The sequence below is a fragment of the Manacus vitellinus genome, unplaced genomic scaffold (assembly GCF_001715985.3).
Source record: "Manacus vitellinus isolate BGI_N305 unplaced genomic scaffold, ASM171598v3 scaffold_24_pilon, whole genome shotgun sequence".
Taxonomy (NCBI): domain Eukaryota; kingdom Metazoa; phylum Chordata; class Aves; order Passeriformes; family Pipridae; genus Manacus; species Manacus vitellinus.
The window spans coordinates 8471231-8495348 of record NW_021939798.1 but is presented as its reverse complement, the minus strand read 5'-3'; the positions used below and the strand labels follow the sequence as shown (position 1 = coordinate 8495348).

Genomic DNA, 24118 nt, shown 5'->3' with positions numbered 1-24118 from the left:
TTGCTAAGCCACATTTAGCAAGCAATGGCAAAAAAGTCACAGAAAAAAAGCCAGCCGAGGTGGTCCCTCCACAGCCATGTGTGACCTTCACTTTGAAAAGTGTTACAAAACATTCCAGGTGAAACATTTACTCAGGCTAAGGACTCAGGCACCACCATCTCACTTGGATGACTGGTACCTTGCTTGATGAGGAAGCTGGAAGTACCACCTGCCCCTCTTTGACACAGCAGAGCACAGAATGAAGATTTCTGGACAGTCTCTTATGCAGGACACAACCAGGCAAAGCCAGTCCTGTCATTCCAAGAGTGCAAATTCTGCTGCCACTGATTGCTACGAAAAAGCTTTAGTTGGGCATGAAGGAAAGGTAATGACTAAAACATTGTATGAAATTCATTTAACAAGGTTCAATGATTGAAACAGGAAAGATTTCCCTTAACAAATTGTTACAGGAAAGATTCAGCCACTGTGACCAGCTCTGCCGTGAGCCTAATTGAAATTTGTGCAGTAAGGGGGCAACAGCCTTTGCTTTCAATTAACTCTGAAGAAAAGTTGAAATCTTTTTAATCATTCTGAATTATCAGCCCTTCTTTCATCTGTGTTTTTTTTTCCAGTGTCTGGGTATTTATACAGCTATTAAGAATATTCACAACTGTAATTTAGGACCATAAAATAAACTGCTTGTTTCAAAGGTAGGATTAGAGAACAGGAGACAACTGGTATTTTTGAGGGAAGGAGGTAGGAATCTCCTACAAATACCCACTGCAAGGTCTGCATATAGTCCCAGCCCACCCTGTCACAGACTCCTGGCTGCAGATTGAACTGGGTGTATCTGGTGCTTCCTAGATTTTAGTTAGAGATACAAAAAAATCCAATTCTGCCAGTCCTGCCCTGAAAGCAGCACCGTGTGTGTTGTTGCCCAGATGTGGATCCCAACAGCTTGTGCAAGTAGGAGGCCATGCTTGGGCCCCAGGGAGGAGCAGCAGCTGAAGCTGCAGGCGGCTTCATGTGAGAATCTTCTTCTCATGAAAATAGTCTTATTAATAAAACAGTAGGGAATGCAGAAAAGCAGATTCATCTCAGAGTAAAATGTTTCTTTGGGAGCTCCCCGAGCAGTCAGTAGCAGCTTGTTATGGAACTAACATGGCTTTTACTGCCACAGCCCTGTAAGAAGTATTTCAGTATTGGAGCAGTTAATAGAGGCACAAAGCAGGAAAGCTGGGCAAGCAGAACAAGTGCCTTGAGTAACAAACCCCACAGCTCCTGCAAAATCTCCTGAAAGGTTCTGAGTGGGAAACAATCCATGACCTAATTAGGTGCCACTGTTACTGGAGAATAGAGGAAGGAACAGAAAGAAAAGAGGGGGAAGATAAAGGAGAGGGAGACAGGGAGGCCCAAATACTCATCAGATGAGTCCAAGGTGGAGCTGCCCAACACTGAGGCTTTATTTAACACACACAAGCACGTTCCAAGGGAGGAGCAGAGGGAAGGGGACTTGATTCCTGCTTGTGCAGTCTCCTCATGGAGCACAATTGCTGAGATAAATGAGGGAATCAGAGAGGCAACACCACATTTTGTGGGGACCTGGAATGAACAAGTAATATCCATGCTGCTTTCTGTTACTAAAATATCCCATTTTTCTCTTAGGTGAAAAACTGGCTTAGGAATCCTAAAGCAGCCTTGTAGGAAACAAGTATCACAGTGAAATACTTGGGCAGTGAAATGTGTTCTGGTCTAGGTAGGTTCCAGGTGTGTTCCAGGTGTGTTCCACACATGTTCCAGGTCCACATGTGCTTGAACACACCTGGAAACACGTTCTAGTCCAGGTGTGTTTCAGCTGTGTTCAGGTACATGTGTTCCTATGTTCCAGCTGCATTCCAGGCAGGTTTTAGGTGTGTTCTAGGTGTGTTGTAGATGTGTTTCTGTTACGTTCCAGTGGTGTTCCAGGCATGTTCAAGGCATTCCAGGTGTGTTTCAGTTATGTTCCAGGTGTTTGAACATGCCTGGAAACACGTTCCGGGTGCTAACACATCCTTCACAGGAATTTGCTTCTTTGCAGGCTGTGCCCCTGTGTGTGCCCTGAAACACCTCCCCCAGGAGTGCAGCAATACCTGCAGTGGCTGCTGTTTGCATCACAGGCACGGGGAGAGGTTGCCATGAGCACCAGACCAGCCAGTCATGCCCACCCACGCCAGGCCAGCCCACGCAAGGACGTCACATGCAGGGAGAGAAGGTTCTGTGTGGGCTCCTCCAGCAGTGCACAGCCACATCAGCTCCTTCCCTGAGGCCAAGCTGAGAGGCTGTGACAGAGGTTGGAGATGGACCCAGACACCCCTTTCCTAAACCAGCCATACAACCACAATGTACCCTCTCCTCTGGCTTGCAATACCTCTCCAGGTATTCCACGGTCATGTTTTACTCCACTAAAAGCAAAACACAGACACTTCAGAAAGCAGAAAACCTCAGAGGGAACAAGACCTCACAGCGTACCCCACTTCTGCATAAGAAAACAGATATCTTAGAAAAAAAACAGAACAGCTCAAGTTCTCATCTTCAAACCTGCTTTATCACAGGCTCTGCCTTCGGAGCACAAGCAGTGGGAAGGGCTCCCTGTTGCATCAGCCGTGCAGGGATTGCTGCCGAGCCCGCAGCGCTGGCCCCGCTCTGCTGTAGGTAGCACTGCACACACAATGCTGACAAAGGGGGAAGGCTCAGCCTCTGCTTTCCCAGCCTGTAACGTTTTCTAAAACTCATCTCCTTCAATCCCACATCACTTAACTAATGGCTGGTTAGAGCAGTTTCGCACTAACCGAAAGCAGACTTCTGAATATTTTAACTTTCAGCCTGATTTTCATCCCTGACCTGCAGCCACGCTTGAACAAAGGATGACTTCTGAGGGAAGAAAACTTATCGTCCCTTGATTTAAAATTGTACTTACTGAGAACGGCTGTGGAGTTCTCTGAGGGAGCTGCAGTGTCTCCAGAGCCCGTCTCGGTAGCAGCAAAGTTTTCCCTCTTGCCGCGCACGAGTGGGATGTGAAGCCAGACCTGGGACACGCTGTGTCTGTGCTGATGAGGGCTCTCAACTGTGTATCGTTGCCAAGACACCCGGGGCAGACTCTAAAGCCTCCAGATCTCGCCCTGGCCAAGGCATTCCTAATCAAATGCTCCTTTCAGCACGGCCACGGGCATCACACAGAGCTGCGAACAGCACCAGCTTCTTTGGTTCAGGTAAAGGTAAACCTCCATGAAGTGCTCCCATCAGTCTGGAATATTGCTTATTAACGAAACATTTTCTATCTGGAATTGTAACCAGCTCTCTATGTTAATTTTTTTGAAATAAATGAGTTTTCTGTCTCACCCCCCTGCTTTGAGCTGCTCAGATATCACTGAAACAGTGGCAGGATTGAAGCCTGCAGTGGAATCAGTTATTTCTGAGCGACTGTAACAATCTGCTATGCCAAAATTTTATCATCTGTAGTTGATGGAAACACAGGGAATTCAAACAATCAGCTGCTGCAGCAACACACGTGACTAAACTTTTGCATTATGGCAACAGGTCCTGGACAGTCAGGTCTCGTGATGCCAAGGCCTATCCCAGAGGTCCCACAGTCCAAAATACAAGATTTGTGCAGTTGCAGAGAACAAGAAATAGGAGGAAAACAGAAGTCTCAAGTGCAGCAGAAGCCAAAGTGCCTATCTGAAAACACACCACCTCTGTGCTACCTCTCAAACCAGTACAACCGGTGTCGTTTCGGGCTCTCACCCTTTTGAATTTGTTGTCCCTTTCATAACGTGTTAATTGTGCTAATGGCTATTTCATTTCTTAGAGGTGTTAAGATGGAAAAGGTTCCCAGAGCTCACACAAGCCTGTGCAAAACCAGAAGAGATGAACAGGCATTTAAGAATCCTGTTTTCCATTGCTCCTCTGTCACAGCTAAATGCACTCCAACTTCCTTGTTCAACATTAATCTTTGCTTCTACAGGTAAGTTGCTTTCAATAAAAATGTTTACATTATGGAAGTCAGATCAAAGCATTTTAAAATTCTCAGTATGACTCATCTGGCAGATTTTTTTTTCCTTTTTTCCTATAGCTCACAAGCAGTTCTGAAAATGACTTCTTGAGTCAGGGCAGGCAACATTTTTTTCAGTATCTTTCAATTTTTAATGGTATAATAACAACACTTCCTGCCCTTTTCTACTAGTTAATCATAAACTAGACGAACTCCTAACATTCAGATTTCTGCAACAATGGAAATTTATGAACCCTTAGTTTTGCTGATGAGGGTTGCTCATCCCCAAAGTGGGAAGGGAGAAACATTTAAAAGATTAGAGTTTTCAGGAGGATATACTTTTAATCCTCTTCTTTCCTCCTACAGTTACCATTACGGGTGTGGAAGTAACTTAAAATGAACTCCTCCTCCAAGACCACGTGTAGTGTGGCTGGAGTAAACCAATTAAATACAACTTCCCAGTAGGGCCTCAGTTCCTGACTTCAAATAGTAGTGTTGTAAGGGAGACTGGGAAGCAAGAGGAGACAATGAGGTCACAGAATTAGTGAGGGAAGACAACTCTGGTTTTGCATCTGAGTTTTCACACTTCTTTGTACTCCCAGAAACACAGTTTGAAAGGAGAATAAACTGCTCCTCTGCCTGCCCCTGGCAGTGCATTTGCATTGAGCCCTGGGGTGTGCAGCCTTCAACCAGCTTCATCACTCAGCCCACGAGAGATTAAGCACAAAGAGTTCTGCCAAAAAGATGATCATCTGTCTCTCCATAAAATTTAGGAATACAGCAGCGTGTACAGCTTCTTAATTCAGCAGCTCTGCATTTGGAGCCTGCCTGGAGAGATCCAAACCTAAAGAAATGTTATTTCTGATTCCTCAGCAGGCTGAGACAGAGGATGGGTCTGCTCAGCTCCGCAGCAAGGTTGGCACAGTGTCCCCTAGGCCAGGGCAGGGGTGAGGCCAGTTCTCCCCCAGAGTTAGGATGGGATGTGCCTGGGTGTGAACCCAGAGGGAAGGGCTCCACACTCCAAGCAAAGACTGGCAGAGATTACAATTAAATAAGCTGAGCACAACTAAAAATGTATCTCTCCCATTCACAATTTCCATGAACCTTTCAGAAGGCCTAAATCCGAGAAGGTAAAATTAACTCCTTATCTGCTCACACTTTACACTTTTTAAAAAGCAGGCCAGAAGTCTGGAATAAATTCAGCAGGCAGCAATCTCTTGGCCTTACATGGGAACATGTGCTTAATAAAACACCACGGTTTTATCAGACTGTTTCCTTCTGTTTCCTTTCTGGTGGGTAATGGAGGTTACACCCACTGCTTCGTTTTGACGTGTGTAACCCAGAAAAGCCTCAGTTCGCTGTGAAAACGCCAAGTGATCCGTTCCTTTGTTAGAAGATGCCTCGGGGCTCCTGTGGCATTCTTCTAAACATGTCAGGAAAAACTAAATGCATTGTTAACAGCCAGTGGAAAAGCACCACACATTAGTCATCCCTCTTCTGAATGGAAAAGAACAATTTCTGATGAAATATAGTTCCCATATATTCCTAGACTGTTTTGTTGGGGAGCTGCCCTGCCCTGTCTTTCAACAGCCTCGGGCTGCAAACGGGAATTCTGAAAGAGAAATTTTGATACTCTCGAAAATAATTAAAGGAAAATGTGAAAGTTAGCACTAAAAGAATTTTTTTAAAAGCCGGGGCCGATCAGTTTCTTTAAATGTTTCTTAAACGTTTACGTTGTGATTAAACATACCTGTTAAAAATCCGGTCAAAACGAAACTGAAGCTTTCTACTCTTGAAAGGCATCAAAGCGAGATGCTCTGAAATTTACACATAATTTCCTTTTCCCTGAGCCAAGTTGTCAAAAATCAGCATTTTTATGGACATTTCCAGTTTGACGGAAAACAGCTTCACCGCTGAATTTGGCACTCTGTTGTAAGAGTGTCTCAGCTAGAAATGCCATCACAAAACGAGAAGCTGAAAGACACCCCGAGGGAAAGCACGCCCAGGTGGAGAGCAGAGGTGAGCTCCAGGGTTGCTCCACAGCCCTGTGACAGGTCAGTCCCTGCTCCTGGCACAGCAGTGGGGCCCTGGGACGGCGTGCCCTGTTCCCAACTGGCTCTGGAGAGCCTCGGGATACATCTGGGATCAGCTACTCCCGCCTAGCCGGGGCTGCTGGCCCTAATGCTGCTTTTGTGGCCCAGCATTGTCCAGCAGAAAGGCTTGGGCTGCTCCTCAATGCCTGTCAGAGCACACTATGGCTGCACTATAGCTGAAGCCTCGCCTGGTGCCACGGCAAAAACCGCAGCTCTTTATGTGCCATCTCATTTCCAGCTCGAGCTTCTTCCGAGTAGGAGGCACAAAGACACGTATAAATGGCAATTAAATCAACCACAATAGGTTGTGTTAACTACTGGTAACTAAGAAGCCACCTTGATCCCTCCCTGCATCTCAGACATTCACCGCATGACACCGAGGCCTCGGCTCACAAAGACTTTTCAATTTGGGATTAAACATGTTGCATTGGAAAGAGCTCATAACCCCCGGGAGCAGATTATAGCTGGCAAGGAGGGAAGAATGAATGGCTGAGGGAAGATGGGAGGGGATAAGCATTTGCACTGGAAGAAGGGGTGCAAAGGCAAATCACCATTTTTAGAAAAGTTTTACCGCCTTGCTGTGTTTCTGGGAACTGCCTGACCATAGAGAAAGGGAAAAATTCTGTGGACTGGCTGTTCTAACAAAGCCTGAGTCCACTTGCCGGAGTTCAAGTTCTTGAAACATGGTCAAAATCTGGGAGAAAAATCCCATCCCGAGGGAGACAGCCAAAAACTGCACCAGTAAGAATGGGACTGAGCCTCAGCATAACTGGAGAAGGCAGAGCCAGGGAAGGGTGTGGAGCCCCCAACAGCACATGCTGGAAGTGGCAGTTTTTCATAGGAAGACTGTTTGCTTCCAGCTTCCATGATTGCTTCTGACGGCTCGGCCTCCTCCTTTCAGGATTTTCTTGCAGAAACTTTTGCTAGTTGCTCTCCAGATGATTCACATTTAGCCTCAGACTATTTTTAGTTGCTTTTATTTCAGCACATGTTCTTGGAGAGTCCCTGCTATTTATGGGGTCCACATTTCCCTCCTCTTGGCTTCTCTGGGGAGAAGCTCCACGAGGCATCTACTGGGAGCATCGTTCCTCCTTTTGTGTCTTCCACACAGCAAAGCCAGGGAATTTCTGAGGTCAACAGCAGCATTCTTTATCACCATGAAGACAGATAATGGAAAGCAAACAAGCCAAGGAAAATCAAACACACTCCAGTTCCTCACAGTGTTTGTAAGGCCACTCTCAGGCTGGTTTGGGCAAAGGTCTGGTGATCTGGACACTGAAGGTGTAATCATGCAGCAAATACATCCAGAGGCAGCTGGGTACAAGTGAGCAGTAAAAGGCACGAGAGAACTGCTGCAATTTGTTGAAGGTAAACCTGACACCAAGACACGAAGTCACCTCTTTGGTAGGGTCACACAGCTTTAAAAAAATGGGAGATATTAAATTACCAGTGTGTCCACAGCCAGCATCGTGGTAGGTGTACATGTGCTGTCTGAGCTGCACACTGATGTCTTGAGGATTAGTTTTATAGCTTTGACACAGATATTATGGGATACAGCTAACAACAACCCAAAACACATGCACCTAAATAATATTTCCAGCCCAAGTGGCAGCTCTGCAAGTGGGAAAGTGCCTTACATCAGCTTTCACTCATTTCTTTCACATATGAGAATAGTATCGAAGTACTAAATCATTTTTACACTGGTAAAGCCACACAAATGAAGGCCTGTCTTGCTTTAACTACTCCCATACAAAAGCCTATTTTTATGAAACATCGGAGACTAATATGGAGACGTTCCTGCTGCTCTTCCAAATGTATTTCAAGTTTTTGAAAGAGTGTAAATTTTTGGCTGGATAGAACTGGGACTCACACATGCATGCACACACATACAGTCAGGACACCCCACAAACATTGGGAAACCTAACTAATCCAGAAGGGAATCAGCTGGAGGCAGAGGTGAAAACAATCTCAAGGTATGAATGTTAAGCAACTGTAATTTTTTATCTTTGCTGTCTTCCCTGGTTTACAAGTAAATCTCTACCACAGAGACATTCAGCACACTCCAATACACAACCCCATCTTTCAAGAGCATCTTGTATATTGGTCCCCAAATAATAATGGCTCGAGCTCATTATCTTATAATCTGCTGGGTTAGGAAGAGCTCATGGGGAGCCAACATATGGATGTGCTTCTGAGCACATTATCAGCTGCAGTGCAGCAGCTCAGCCTGTGGCACTGAGCAGTGGAGTTGGGCACACTCTTTCCTCCTTGTCAATATGGCAATAATTAGGGCTGCAGTGTGGCTCTGTAGATTAAAGGAACTGGGGGACCAAATTAATTCAAGGAAGACAGAGGAGTTACACCAGGAGTCACAGCCCACTGTGTTCCACTCCTTAAAACCATTGCTTGAGAATATTAGTTATTTGCATACTGAAGTCTGAGCTACTAAATAGTAATTAGGCAGCTACATGGGAAAGAATTACCTGATTAGGAGATGATTAATTAGTATCCTGTCAAGATATGATTATCCTGGATCTAGGGAATACATTGCATTTGTTCTTTGCCTCTTACAAGATGATGATGGCAGCATAAAGCACTTCTGCCTTAAATCCCTGAAAGAATGGCAACAGAGCACAGAGAGAAGCACTCTCAGTACCCAGGGATTTAATGAAGGTAGAAATATGGAGGACAGACTGACAGCCCTGTCCTGTCACAGCAGGTCAAGAATAGACAAGGAAACAGCTTTATAAAGAGCAAGAAACATGTTAGACCCTACCTGCAAATCCCTCAAATACACTCAATGCACCACTCCTGACGACAAGCAGCCTTACAGTGGGAGAGAAGCACTCTCTGACCCCTCTGTTTGGCAGTGCAGGCACCACACTTTGGGACCATCAGCCCCAAATCAAGCCTTGCAATTTTACAGATGCCTGCAGGGACTGGAGGGTAACAGCACATGCACCTCTGGCTCCTGAGACACCAGGAAAAGGTAGAAGGGCTGATGTGATAGGGAGAGTAAAGACTTCCACCACCAGCTCCTTCTGGCAGAACACAGCCTGACATAATCAGTTAGAACATGCCTTTTGTACAAGGGTGCAGCAAACTTATAATGCCATCCTGTTTTTATAAAGTAGATTTGACACCTACCAACCTTGCCAGTCCAGCAGCTTCATAACCCAGTGCAGGTAAGCAAGAGAGGCACATGCCTTCAGCCCCATCACAACCAGAGCTTTGATCCTTTCCCTGGCTGAGGCAAGGGAGCCCTGCTCTGCTCTGCCTTTCATTTGGGTGGATTCTGCAGACAGAGGAACAAGGAAAAGCACTCTGGAAAACTATAAGCCTGTGAAATTTAGTATCAAATTCCACCTACATGCAAAAAAGGACTGCTGAATGCTACAGATGCTCAGATATAAAAGCTGGGTCAGCAGACAGGGCACCTGAGACACAGGTACCCGTTCCCACTCGATGATGGACATCTGTGACCTCAGTGGTATGCAGTCACCTGGCTCCTCTGGAAACCAGTCTGACTCTGCCACCAACCTGGGCCTTATCACTGAACAGCTCAATTTATCTTCTTCAGACTCGGATGAATAACAATTTTCTAGCTCCCAAAGAAGCTGCAACAGGAATTCATTAGAGCCTGTGAAGCGCTTTGGTAGTATAATAATGGAATAAGTATTGTAAATAGTTTTTATGCTAATTCCTTCATCTACATAACTGTGGCCACAGCCTCCAGGAATTTAACAGATATATGGAATAAATCTCAGAAGTTACAAGCCTCTGAGGTGCCAAGTTTGCAGATCATTTCCACATCTCCCCACCCGTGCAGGGGGCCACCCTACACTTGTCCCTCCAGGAGAGGGGAGAGCAGCCTGCTGTGAGATGATGCTGAGTGAGAGCCCCAGTGCACAGAGTGTGGGAGCTGTGCTGCTTCACACATCTTTGGGACCAGCCTCAGGGATGGCAACCCTTTAAAAATCCCCTAGTGACAAAGGCCATGCCCACCCAGCTCTCTGGGATGGAGGGGTACAGGCAGGCTTTCCTTGGCTGGCCCACTGCTCCAACTGGTGTCTTCCTACTCCTGTATGTGAATGTCATTAGTGCTTCTCACATTCCAACCCTCCCACTGGGCCAGACCCTTAATTCCAGATAAGCCAAAGCACTCAGGTGACCAGTCCCTCTGGAAGCAACAGGAATAAAGTTTCTGTGCATACTGGTGCCTCCTGGGTCTCCTGGCCACCACCTCCCTGGGAATGCTCAGCAGTGCAGCCTGGGGCGCTGAGCACTGTGTTGAACTTTGCCTCTCTGTTACCCCTTAACTAGACAGCTCCCAATTAACAACTTTGTGTGGGCCCAACCAGCTCTAGACAATATTTTCAAATGTGACCACTGTGAAAGGAAAAAAAAAAACAGGTCAAGAGGATTATGCAGGGTGACTAATGATTGCTGCATGCTGGGCTGAGATGTGAAGTCTGGCTGTGTTTTCAAAGGTACATAATAATATGTCCTTGTCTGACCTGTGGTGCTGTTGACACTTTTTTCTGAGTTGATGCCTTCTCACAAATCCCCATTAGGCTGGAAGCTTGAACGCCCACCATGAATGATTCCAGCAGAGTGCAAGGGCTATCAAACTTTGCAGAACTCCCACTTAAGTTTCACTTCATTTCTTAAAAGCCAGATAGCAGAGGCAATTATTGAACTGTCGAGGACTTTTGGAGTTGTTTGCTGAGGGATGTGGGGCAGGACATGTTAATTCCATGACAATTCTCTGGAGCTGGCCAGGAGATAAGAGGAGAGGGGTGCTCTGCTCAGTACAGCTGGCACATACAGTCAGGGGAATGTGCCCTGCCAGTCAGTTTACCATCCAGACAGCCAGAACTAATAGTTTTATCCTTATTTTACCGATAGGGAGGACAACATGGTATGATGGAGGTCATGGTTCAGCTGCCCTTCCCAAAAATCACTGCAGGTTTGTAGCACTAAGAAAATGAATTCAGCTGTTTTCTCTTCTGGTCCTGCATTTAGCATTATAGTCCCTCCATGTACACCTTTCATTAACGGGGAAGCTGGAATTAATTTTTCTTAGCTGACAAATGTTCATCAGCCTCTCCATCCTGGTCACAGAAATGTGTCCCTTCCTAGCTACAGAAACTGGAAGAGAAGGCAACTCACCTACAGCTATAGAGGAACTCTGGGGCAACAAGTATTGCAATAGCCTCAGAGAATCACATAAAAAAAGCCTTTTGTTTCTATCACAGTCCCTTCATGGCTAAGACTATAAATATAACAAATGCAAACATACCAGGAAAAACATAACCTCTGGCTCAGCTTCACTTGTGAGGAGGATCTGAAAGACACTTTGTGTCAGACAGCAGGGACCAGCCCTTGCATATGGGCTGTTGGCAGCCTGGCAAAAGCCGGGTGTGATGACGACAGACTGGGTGATGCTGGGCCCTAGACACGGAGCAGGGAACAGCAGGTGCAGATCTGCTGTAGGAGGCAAGACACCTTCAGCTGATCCGGCATTTCGTCAGAACGCCGCAGGGAAAACTCCTGTCTTCAGGAGAAACAGAGCTGGCCAACAAAGCTCACCAGTGTGGGCAAAGCTGTGGCAGTATTAGCACCATCCAGACCTTTCTGAGACACCATCACATTGATTTCCTACTGCTTTGGGGTGATGTTCACATCTATATAAGTCATGGGGGAGGGCAGCAGTATATTCATCCCACAGTTGCCTTTAAAGTAAGGTCAGTTTTAATTCCCAAGCAATCCTACTCTGGTGAAAGGAAAGAAATTCCTTGCTATGAAAAAAGGCAGAGCACTGTGACTGAAATGGTACAGCCCAGGCAAGGCCTCTCGCTGGAACCCTCCTAAGGCATTGCAAACTGCAGGTTATAGAGGCTGGAGCTCCTCCTCACTCCTGAGGTACAGCACAGAATGTAAAAGAGGACCCATTTCTGCCCCATTGTTACATCTCTGCAATCACAGACTCAGAAGAATAATTTTGCACGAAATCCTTGATTTAGACCAACCCAAAAGCGACAAGAATACTTTTCTTGCTTTGTAAAGAAAAGCCCACTGGAGCTGGGAGACTGATTGTTCCACAAATCAATTCCTTTCCCAAGGGTAACATCTCCTCTTGCTCATTCCCAGTCTTTCATCCTAATTAAATAGTGATGTGAAGTAATCAGAAGCATTGTCAATTACTCTGGTGCTGTACAGATACTTCTGAATATACAATATTAGAGGGAAATGAAGCAAATGAAGAAGATTCCCACCCAGCAGCTGCACCAAGAGCAGCAGCTCAGGCTGGAAACATCCACTGAAAACCAAGACAGTCCAGGGGCCTGCAGTGCCCCATGTCCTGTAAAGAACAGGTCAGGGGAGGGGCTCTCCCTGTGATAAACATGACCTGGCTTTTGGCAGGAAGCAAAATACCTCCAGTTACCTTTCACATTCTATTTCCATAATCTGTTCAGATTAAAACACTGAACTACTCTTAAACACTGATTCCTGCCCCTGACACTCCCCTCTCCATTCTAATTAATCACGTTCAGTATGGAAATGTTCAGATGCCATGAGAAAAGAGGTCCTGTGAGGTACAGAGTTGTCAGCAGGGGGGAAGCTTTGAGACCCCACGTCATCTCAGAAGCAGTTACAGATGGAGAATTACCTCAGGAAGCAGAAACCCGTGTGGTCCATGTGGTTCTTGTTACCCACTGGCTCTTGTGGAAGCGGCAGGAGCGCGAAGGCAGCCCCGGCCTCCCGGAAAGTGGGAGCTGGGGAAAGGATGTTGTGCCCCCCCAGGTGGCACATGCCAGTCCCAGGGAGCTGTGCTAACAGAGGTGAGCCCAGAGCAGGTCACAGGGGATATCCTAACACAGTCTGAGCTCTTGGGAGCTTATTCAGGAGAGTCCTTCCTCCCTTGAGTATCGGTTCCTTCATAAGAGAGAAGACACTGCAGGTGAAGGTGAGTCCATACAGAATGCAAGCATCTAAGTCAAACTAAATCTTACCATTTTGTTCAGTAAATATTGATATACTCCTACTAGTGCTGGTTTCTTCACTTTCCAGTCTCTTCCTTCTAAAATGAAGTGGCCCTGTCCTCATAGGGGAGAGGCAAAGAAAGGGCCCTACATGACAGGCACCATAAAAACACAGTTGAGAGAGACTGTCTCCTCCTGTAAAGGTTTTTGATCTAGTAAGACTACACACGAGCCAGAGGAAAAGAGGAAAAGCATTTCCCTCAGCAGCACAGCAAGTAATGCCCTGGCCCTAAGTCAGGAAACATCTGACAATTTGTTTATGGGGGAAAAATTAGTAACCTCCAATAACTGGAGAGAAAGTGCTCCAGGACCTTCCCCAGCCCCAGGACTCTCCTTCGTGAAGCACGTGGGTCAGTGTTATCCAGCACATTTCACTGCTAAAAGTCTTCTTTGTAGGCCAGCAGGAGATCAGTGACTCTTGGCAGGGCATCTTCAGTGATATCTGAGTACAAACTCTTTCCCTTTGATTCCAGAACCACGACACGACACGGGATGTCTCCTGATTGCAATGTTTTGTCATGGTGCAGTAATCTGAGAAGTCTTACTCGAGTTTCTCAACAGGCAAGGAATTGTACCTGACAACAGTTGAAATCTGAATTTACTGTACAAAACTCCCCTTTATAATTCCCCTGTAATATCTCACCATTGGCTTGGCAATGAGACAAACAAAGATTTTAAGTGCAGCTTCAAAACACAGCAGAAAGAGAAAGCTGGTGATTTACTCTTTCACTTAACTGACAGGTTCCCAGGTGAGAAACCTGTGTCAGCTCCTGCAGCTACACAACCCTGCAAAGTGTGATTCATAATGGGATGGCTGTTGAAGAGTTCAGAGGTATGAAAGGCAATATTTATCCATTTGTCTCACAAAATACTGTGCATTACTGATTTCCATAAAAATCAGATCTCAGAGGTACAGTGAAATACTGACTTCATTCATTATTCAGGTCCCCCTCCTCCCTTTTTCACAATAACTAGACTATGAAATATTCTGAGGAGCGTAACAAGAATCCAGTGGAGCAAAGATCCCAAGAAATACATTAGTCCAAAATGTACAGTTTTATGGCAGAGACCTTTTAGAGTTCTAACTATGACAGGCTATTTAAAATTCTGAAACTCTGAAACACAAAAGAGAACCTTGGCAAAGGTGAAGCTGTAAGAGCTGGAAGGAGGGATAAATATGGGAAAAGCTCCTACTGTAACAGTCTCAAAAGCTTACAAGGTGGGAAAAAAGCCCCAACCAACCCAGGTGGAACATAGGCTTGCTTTTCTCATGTTCTTAAGTTGATTTTCATCATGTTGAGTTCTTAGCTCAACACCCCTCCCCATTCTGGACAGGCTCCCATCTTCCATGCTCTAGACTTTTCCATGAGTGTGCCTTAGGGCATTGTAACCATATGGTCCATCCCTTGATGGAAGACACATGGCCCAGTTCCCCCCACAAATGTTCCTCAATGACATTAACCTTCAAGGACACAGAAATTAAAAACTCAGTGAAGCCACAAACGCCCATAATTTTTTCAACATACACATGCCAGTAATAAAGGCAGAACTGTTACAAATACAGGAAACTTCTTTTGGAGAATATATAAAAATACTCGAGGTTCTGTCTGTTACCAAAACAAGCCAAACATCCTCTCTGCTGCTGGAAGCAGGTGGCAGCAGATTCAGTATGTGTAAGTTAAGACATTCCTCCCATTTTAAACTAGGTCAGGTTTTGTATACAGTGCTATGAATAAATTCCTACCAAGGGCAAGAAAGTTTACCTGAGTATTGCACTATTCTGTAAAAACAGATGGCCAAAGCTCTACTGTATTTACACCATATTTATGTATTTGATGTATCTATAAAAGTGTGAAGAACCTGCAAATTTTCTCTCCTCCAGTCATCAACCTGCTTGGTTCTAAGTGGTGCTGCACACACACTGAGAAAGCCTTTTCCCCAAACAATATCCTGAATGACCAGAGACTTATGTACAAAGGTAACAAACCAGCAGGATTCCCACCGGGGCTGTCTCCTGCAGACTCTCGGGCTCCACAGCTCAGGACAAATCAAAGCCTCTTGCAAAGTCAAATAGTTTGTTATCACAGCCCTATTTACACGGGCTGGCATGAGCTCCAAGGAATCACCCTTTTGGATATGCCTTTTTCTGCTTTATGCATTCCCTCTCCAAAGCCTTCCCAGGCGTGGTGAATGGAGCCTGGGCTGCCAGGTTCACACTGTCAGCCCAAAACCCTCAATCAGCATTTGCGTCAGCCCTGTATCAACACTGCCATGGTTATATTATTGTTCCAACTGAACCTTCCTAGGAGCTTAGCATAACACTGAGTACCAAAACAAGCCCGGGGTCCAGCGTTCACATCCACCCAAACAGGCTGCTCTGTCTCATGGCCCGTTCCCCAAGTGATGCTGGAGTCAACTGGGTGATTACAGGAATAACAGCCTGGGAAAAAAGGTGAGCCAAAGAGCAAACCTGGCAAATTAACTCCTAATTAACAAGGCCTCTCAGGGGACTAATTAATCTTTCCTGGATTTCTGTAAACTTAGGAAAGGTGACAATTGGCAGTTTATTTCCTGTTTCTCATCTGTTTAGGCTGCAGCTGTCGGAGCATGGACTGTTTGACTCTACTATAACCTGTCCCTGTACCTGGTGTCACTGTGCCACCAGCACCAAAACCAGCCTGGACCACGTCAAATGCAAGGAAACGATTCCTCTGATCCACTGAGCTCAGGATGAACTTCAGCAGCCTCTTGCTGGCACGTAATCACTCAACAGAAGCTGCATTTCTCTGCATCCCCATTCCAGGCAGGGCCTCTGTGTCCCTGACTGAAAGAAGGTCAAATAGCCCATATCTCTTCTTAATTTTTAATCGCAATTTCATGCTGTTATTTCAGCTGCTGGAGGCAGCTGCTGCAGTTGCTGGTGTGCCTGGTGAAAGGGATGTCCTCAGTGGGGAAAAAAAAGGACAGCTTTATTTAAGAGATAAACAAGAAGAGAACAGCAGGTCTGAGTCCAATAAAACAGTCAATGCTTTCCTGTACTTTGCTTTTCAATAAATAGCAAGAGATGGCACGATCAGAGATAACAACTGCAATCCCAGACTGCCAAGGAAGACCTGTGCAAACCTCTCCTCAGTGCAGCTGTGTCTCAGACTCCCACCTCCTTCCACAGCCTAATGAAAGACCCATTTGGATCAGTCTTTTCCCAGTGCAGAAGGGCTCCCCCAGCTCTGCTCTGACACAGGTGCTAGCAGAGATCCTCGTGCAGCCAGCGAGGAAGGAAAACTTTTTTCAGAAGCTGGTGGGGGCCTCCTAATTGCTACTGGAAATATTTCCAAAGCAGCAGATCAGCTAGCAGCCCCAGCTCCATCCCAGAGGCAAACACAACTCATTTGTCATGTTTCAACAATTTTTCTGCTGCTCATACAGTGTAATTAATCACTTGGCGGGCAGGAGAACACACACACAGGACTGAAAAGGCAGCTCATTCTTTGACATGCAGCAATTGTCCTGTACTTTGTTAAGAGGCAGATTCACTCTCTTATTTACAGGTGAGAGCAGGAAAAAAAAGGGTAAGTGGCAACTCAGTACAGCAACAATGAATAAGGAACAAACAGCTTTGTTTAAAACAAGGGCCCTGCTGTTATTGTACCTCACAACATGCTCTTCCACTAGGTTTGCATGTGTGGCTTTTGGGCATTGATTTCAGATGAAAAGGCAACTACTCACACATAAAAATATATGATCTGTCCCTTCACAAGCAGCTGCTCAGGTAGGGACCCTGTTAGCTGGCGGTGAGAGGCTCCAAGACCTGTCACTTAACCCTCTCTTTTGTCATCTTTGAGATGCTCTAGAGTCAGGCTCCCTTTAAGTCTGAACAGACAAGATACATCAGGTGAAGAGCTGAACAAGGAGCTCCTGTTGCTGACTCCCTTTTCCCTAAGGGATGCTCAGACAGATGAGCACCTAGACCCAGGTCTCTGCTTCTCTGCCATGCAAACCTTGGCCAGGGAGCTGCAGCTGCAGCCAGCCTCATTCCCTGAGTCCTGTGGCTAGTGCTCCCAGCTGGCCAGGTGCCCGGGAAGGCCTGGAGCCAGCCATTTGGAAATCCTAGACACAGGCACCCTGCTTTGTTTGAGCTGGCTGAATCTGGGTCTGGGCTTTCACACACATACTTCAGCTCTGGACTTTGTGTGGGTTACCATCTCCAAAAGGCTATCCAAGGGCTCTGAAGTGCTACCAGATGTTTGCCACAAAGCAAACTGGACTAGGGAGACTTTTGTCTCCCTTCAAACTGAAGCCAAAACAAGAGTTGGGGCCGTAGCAGCAAACACTGTGAAAGGAATTCAGGAGTGATAAATTGGCTTCTGGCAAATTCAGAGCATTTCTATTATCTCCCTAAAGGCTGTGAGAGACAGAAATTATACTAATAAACAACACTTAACTGAAGCAGTGCCTCAAATGGAGCACAGTCCAGACCTTAACCAAATCAACAGAGTCTGAATTCACAGGCAGATGGGGCAGGTTTATTTGTAGATTCTGGAGCTGAGGGGTTTTACAACTGCTGGCTCCTAACTGCAACCTCAGCCTCCTAAATTCCTGTGGACCAGCTTTCTCTGGTCCAAAGGGAAAACACACTCTTTGCAGGCTGAATCAATGCTGATGGAAATCAGTGGGAGAGGTCTCACTGAATGTAGTCATGTAGTAACTAAGTGCTGCTCTTTGCATTTGCATATCACACCCTAAGAGACCTAAGCTCAAAGGAAGAGCTCTCCATTTACCTGAGATGTCACTCACACAGCCTCTCAATATAGACCCTTAGGAACCTTCCATGGAATGGTCTTTGCATTTTGAAGTGCAGATACAATAGTAATTTTTTTTCTCCTTTTTTAGACCCAGTTTTCAGACATTAAAAGTTTGGCAGCTTTTGCTCTCCTTTACGCTGAAAAAAAACCCCAAAAGTAAAAGCAGATCATTTCGAAAAAGTCAAATGAAATGCCCCAAGTTCCTGGTATCAGGGGATTTTATGTATCGATTTAAATAAATTGCACCCAGTTGGTTGCAATTAAAGGCTGGAGACCTGGCAGTTTCTTCTTCCCCATTTGACTCAACATATATAAACAGCTAGATCAGTGCAGCCCCTTACTGTGGCTCCTGCCACCTCATCCCACTTCCTGGAATTACCTGGAATTCACCTCTTCAGTTTGCTGCCTGTGGGCTTCAGAAAGCTACAACAGAGGGAGTGGGTATTTGGGAGGGGAAGGAAAAATGAAAGCAGGGGACAGAAGGAGTAATACAGGACAAGGATAAATCTCCCCTTCTTCCTCACAAATCACAGTGTGAATACAGAGACAGCATAACAATGAACCAGCTCAGTACCTGCCTTTGTGGAAGCACAACCCCCTGAGAGGAATAAAAAAGGGTTGCATTCCCTTTTAAAGTATCTATTTGTGCCATCGCAGCAGTTGTATCCTTCTGCTGCCTGAGAATTTGACCTCACCTGAGAATCTGACAGACATGCAAAGGTATAATGGGATGAAAATCAGATTAGACAGGCAACTACCATTTGTGCCACTGGGAGCTGTCCATAAATGTGACTACAGCACCAGGAATTCACACTCAATAAGGGCTGGGAGGCGCAAGGGTAGCTCGTATATTTTCAGTCCGTGTTTCCTTCAGAAGGGGGAACAACTGCCAGGAATGGTGATAATCTCAAATCCACCTGCCCCTCGATTCTCCCGTTTCATCAGACTGAACACTCCAACCTCCTGCCATAGCAGAGGATCCTCAAAGGCACGCACCGAGCCTGTTCACAGCCTCTTCCCAGTCTTCAGCTGACATCTAGCGAACATTTTCCAAACTGCACCTGGAGGACCTGGAGGTGGGAGACGGACCGAGCCCCTTGGTGGGCGGCGGTGCAGAGCTGTGGGATAAGCACGGGCTGTACAACAACGTGCACTGTTCCCTGTCCTCTCCCCACCGTGACAGATCACCCTGTGGGAAGGTGGGGAAGGACCTGGTTCTGCTCCCAGGCTGCACAAATCCTGCTTTTCCCCAATGAAGTGGGCAAACACTGCACTGACTCCACTGCAGTGGTGCCCTCACTGCAGGGACCATACAGGGGGCTGGTGGACATCAGGAGGAGGGATCAGCAAGGCTTCCACCACAGCACTGCCACAGCAGCTCTTTCTGACTAGGGAGGGTCACCCTCTGCCCACTGCCTCTCTCAGAATCAAATATCCAGCACTCATCAAACTCATCAGCTGCTATCAGGATTAGCAACCTCAATTCCCACCCTCAGGCTCTCCTGGAGGACAGCTGGCAGGAGAGGTGCAGTTTGCAGCCAATCTCAAGTTTGTCTTCAAGAACTGTCTCTCCTCAGCACATCTTTGGGTGACAGCAGATGTGAAATCCCTGAGGAATAAAGACTCAATGCCCATATCAGCAGCCTTCAACGAGTGTCAGATCCAGCCTGCAGTGTCTACACAGCAACAGGGGAACACCAGGAGTGTGCAGACAGCCCAGTTTAATTTTATTGCCTCTATCAGCTACTGCAGAACAGGGAGTTTGGTTTATGGTATCTATTAAGGTAACCAAGCAACAGCCCGGTGGGTATCTATGTCATCAGTTACAAAGAACCACGGGTTTACAAACAAGCAGAGAGTGGTGATGGACGCTGAGGGGAAGGAAATGTCTCTGTGCTTTTTGTATGAACACTGGAAACCATTCTGTATAACACCAAGGAGTGGTGAAACACCAGCATGCTCATCACATGTCCTTCCACAACACATGAGTATTGCTCTCACACTTCACCACCTGTGAAGGTAAAATGCTTTCCCTACTGACTTCAGGATCACTTGTAGTCTCATAACACCACTGACACACAATCCTTCTCTGAATGTACAATGCTAACTGCGCTTTAAATCTTCAGGATTTACATGGGTGGAGGTGATTAAAACCAAAGCAAAGTAAAGGAGAGACAAAGAGATGCTTAAAGAAAAATTTCAGACTGCTTTTCTTGTTAGACTGCACAGACACTGTCAAACTAAGGATAGCGATGAAGACATTTAATGGTTTGAGAATATGCCACACCTACCTGCCAAAATACTACCAAAATTTCCAAAGGTGTATTGTTTGTGCCTCCCAACAGCTGTTGAGTCCCTGTTCATTATCTGCAGAAGGTCCCTGAGGCCTTGTTCACCTACCAAGTTTGACTGATCTAATTAGACACAGATCAGTGTTTTGCACTTGTGAGGTGCCAGCGAGCTGGTACTGGTATCTGCCTTCACAGCCAAGAGGCCTGCAGGAGTATCACAATCCAAATGCTAAATACTCTCACACCAGCTGACAGCTACCCCATGTTAAATGCAGATAAACCAGAATGGATGGTTTGCTAACAGTGTGAATCTGGGAAGGAAGAGTTAATAGGTCAAGTAAAACAACAGCATTTACAACGACACAACTACACATCACTCCAGAGGCTTCCTCAGCACCCTAACATGAGACAGAATTAGTGCTTCTCTTACCTGGTAATAGTAATCAACATACTGTGGCTCATAGTGTTGAGGCTCAGAGTTTTCAGGAGACAGGACATCTTTCAGTAAGTCTTCACAGCCTGGCAAAGAGAAATGAGAGCAAATGGTCAAGGCTGAGAGTTCATCTTCCCAGATATTGCACGGACAATGGAGGAAGAAACACAGGTTTGTGGCCAGTCTGTATGTACTTGGAAGCCAGCTTTGGAATATATTTAAACAGCTGTAACAAAGCTCTGCCTTTAGAGTTCTGTCCAGCACATACTCAGTGTGTAGCACTTAGAGAAGTGCAATTCCACTAATGCCAATTCTCAGCACAGATACACTACACAGCAATGAAACTGGGAGCTGGACATTGCTTGGCTTGGTGAACCATCCTGCAGAACAGAAACTCAGCCCTGACCAACCCAAACTCTGAGGTCAAACCCTGGATTTGCAGGCTTGGCATGAGCTAGTGACTGTTGCACATTAGTGTCAGTGCAGCTGTTTCTAATTTTCTCTGGTCAAAATGACAATGGGGCAATACCTAAGTGTCACAAATTCCCCTTCACAAAAAGCTCTGTCACTGAGAGTTCAGTGTTTGGCAAGCAAGTATCTATGCCCTGCAACTGGAGATTTCCAGCTTCCGTGTTTGCTTTTGTTAACAACCACATTAAGAGCTGGAAAAATCAATGTCTCTGTTTCCCTCAGTCCTTCCCTCATCTGGCATCCAGAGACAAATATAGAAACACTGAAATCACCAAATGCCTCGTTCCCCATTAATTACCAGTGGCTGCACTTGGCATGGTGAGCAGCACAAGGCAGGAATGTCAGGCCAGGTTATTTCAGACTGTGTGAAACCTTCTCAGCATGTGTTGTACACTATTCTACTTGGAAGCTGCAATTATCCAGCAGTTATCCCTCCCTTCCATCCCATCACCAATGCAATACATTTGGCTGGGACGTTACACACCAATACCCTCTCAGGAGGCAGGTGAGCCAGAGGAAACAGGGTAGTGTAAGAAAGTGTGAACTGCACAGGTTTATACTGTTAGCTGATCTTCTCCCTTGGTTTTAAATATAGCAGTAACATCTGTAGGGATGAAGATATGTTGTGGTTAAGAAGAGTCCTTTACAAAGGAAAGAAGCACTTGAAAAACCAGAAAAGGTGAGCAGAGATGCAGGAAGCCTAAAATGGGGGACCACTATGTTGTCCCTGTCTCCTTGGAGGCAGCACTTGGGGAATGAAGCCACCCCTGAGATCTCAAGAGTGACACTTGGACAAGAGGCAGAAGGACTTTTTCCCTTTTCCAGCTTCTGCAGCAAAGTGAGATTCTGCCGAGGTACTGAACAGAGAAAAAAATGAAGCTGGTAAATGCACACTTTGCTGGAGAAGTTCATGGACAAAAATGGTGTGTCAGGGTCACTTCCCAAAGAGGAGCTCATCTGGGACTAACAATCTCCTGGCTGACAGACACCAGATGTTAACCTGGTTTGCCTAGAGAGGGCATCTTTCTATATAACCTGCCCTGCCTGTGACTCTGGCATTTCCCACCCAGCCACGACCCTTTTCTTTCCCTTGGCTTTAGCATTAAGTGTTCAGCCTGTGCCTGGCTGAGGTTATTCTCTAGTCCTCTCACAGAGGAGAATTCAATTTACGGTTTGTACCTTTTGACATTAATAACCAAAGCTTATTACTCATCAAAATGCCTTGTGCCAGCACCCACTGTGAGAGTCATTACACGTATGAACTGCTTTGCTAAAAGGTCTCTGCATGATATGGAGCAGCTACTCGTTAAAGTGAGCTATTCCCAGCAAAAAAAAGAAAATAAATGCCAAGTGCTGCACAGTAATGGGTGCAGATTAGTGTAATGAAGGAAATATGTTTACACCGTTCTAAAATTTCTCAACAACAGTATCTTCAGCCATAATTCCAAGCTTCATTTTCCTCATGCAGTTGTGCTCACAACAGTGCTTCTAGTTGAAGAGCTCTAAGCAGTCAATCTTCATTTGAGCCTGTTAGGTGAGCACCTTCCCAACCTTTTTGGTTTTGGGTGGAGAAAAGTCATGAAGGCTGTGGGTCTTCAAAGAAGGATTTAACTACCCAAAGCAATAGGTGTGAGATGTTTCTCCTCTGCCTCCTTTCAAAAGGCCAGCCAGACTGGTCTGTTAGAGAAGGTCACAAACAGATCCCAGACCTCCAGGGTCCCAAATCTAGAGTTTAGCTGCAAGGTCTCCTGTGTCCCCTCTCTGCTGTTCAGTTCTTACCTAACATTACTCCTGATCACATTCTCTCATTTTCCTTGTCCATCAGGGTGGACCACTTCATGACAGCCCTTGGCCATTTAAATTCAAGCCTGTCATTTATTCAGTAAACACACTGGGGAGAAAAGCACTGCCTCCTTTGTACCCAACCAGCTCAGAGGAAGCCCTCACCACTTCTTCACAAGAGCTCCTGGCACAGGCTTTTACAGCCTGATCCAGAACCACAATAATGATCAAGCCTTTGACCCATTTCCAGAACATCAACAGGCATTTAATCCAATTTGTTTACCTTGCTGCACAGCTGAAAATGGCAAAAGAAGCCAAATCTTGCTCAGGCCAAGTTTCTTTTGGCACAGACAGACTCGGGATGTAAGTTCATCTGAGACTATCTCCTCCTGCAAAGGTGACTTTTTGGTGGGGAGATGCCTCAGTGTGCAGCAGGCAGTGTCCCCTGGGCACTGCTTGGCATGGAGGCTGGCATGACAGCTTGGATCTCCTCATCCTCCAGGGAAGGTCTGCATGTCATTATACTCCATAAAAAAGGGAAGAAGAGAAGGAAACACTGAGAGGCCATTTTCCCCTGAGATTACCAAACCACATCATTGCTACCCTGCAGACATCTGAACCTGTCCCAACATCCATCAGATCAATGGAAAAATGGCCACTGGCTTCAAGAATCTTAGGGCTGTGCACTGGTTTTACTCCTGTTAAGAACTGACTTTAAAGAATAATTTCTCTGTTGCTCTTCTTCCCTGTGAAAACACAAATAGGAATCTCTTCCCTCTGCAGGACTGTGGTGCTGGTGTTTTCCTTGGGCCACTCCTTATCACCAAGGAGGTGGGTTTGGGCACAGTTGGACAATACATCAGCTTTCTTATTCAGTGTTTTTCTGCAACAATGCCAATACACCTCACCTTTTGCTTCCCTAACCTAATACAATTTGAATTTTCCAGGTACCCTGAGAGGTTTACACAAGGGGCATCACACAAAGAGGGAACACTGGAGTGCCTCAAATATTGTGCATATTCTTACCACCAGAATACATTGGGAAATGCCAGGGAGCTAAATTAGTGTGTCACAGTCCAGACAGAAAACAACAATGAATCAAGGTTTACTCTGGCAAATCCCAGTGTGGAAATATGGACAAAAACTGGACAGAGATTTGCAGAGGGAGCAGCCTGGTCTGGAACACACTCC

General features: G+C 45.9%; 1 protein-coding gene across 2 annotated transcripts in view; it reads right to left on the bottom strand.

Moving 5' to 3' along the window:
• The window catches only part of RAB11FIP4 (RAB11 family interacting protein 4), a 62213-nt gene extending 41459 nt beyond the window's left edge, over nt 1-20754 (bottom strand). For both annotated transcript variants that reach the window (XM_029960036.1, XM_025895144.2), the window contains exon 1: nt 20672-20754. The gene's annotated coding sequence lies outside the window, so the exon portion shown is untranslated. The remainder of the gene's footprint in view (nt 1-20671) is intronic.
• Between the last annotated feature and the right edge of the window lie 3364 nt (nt 20755-24118).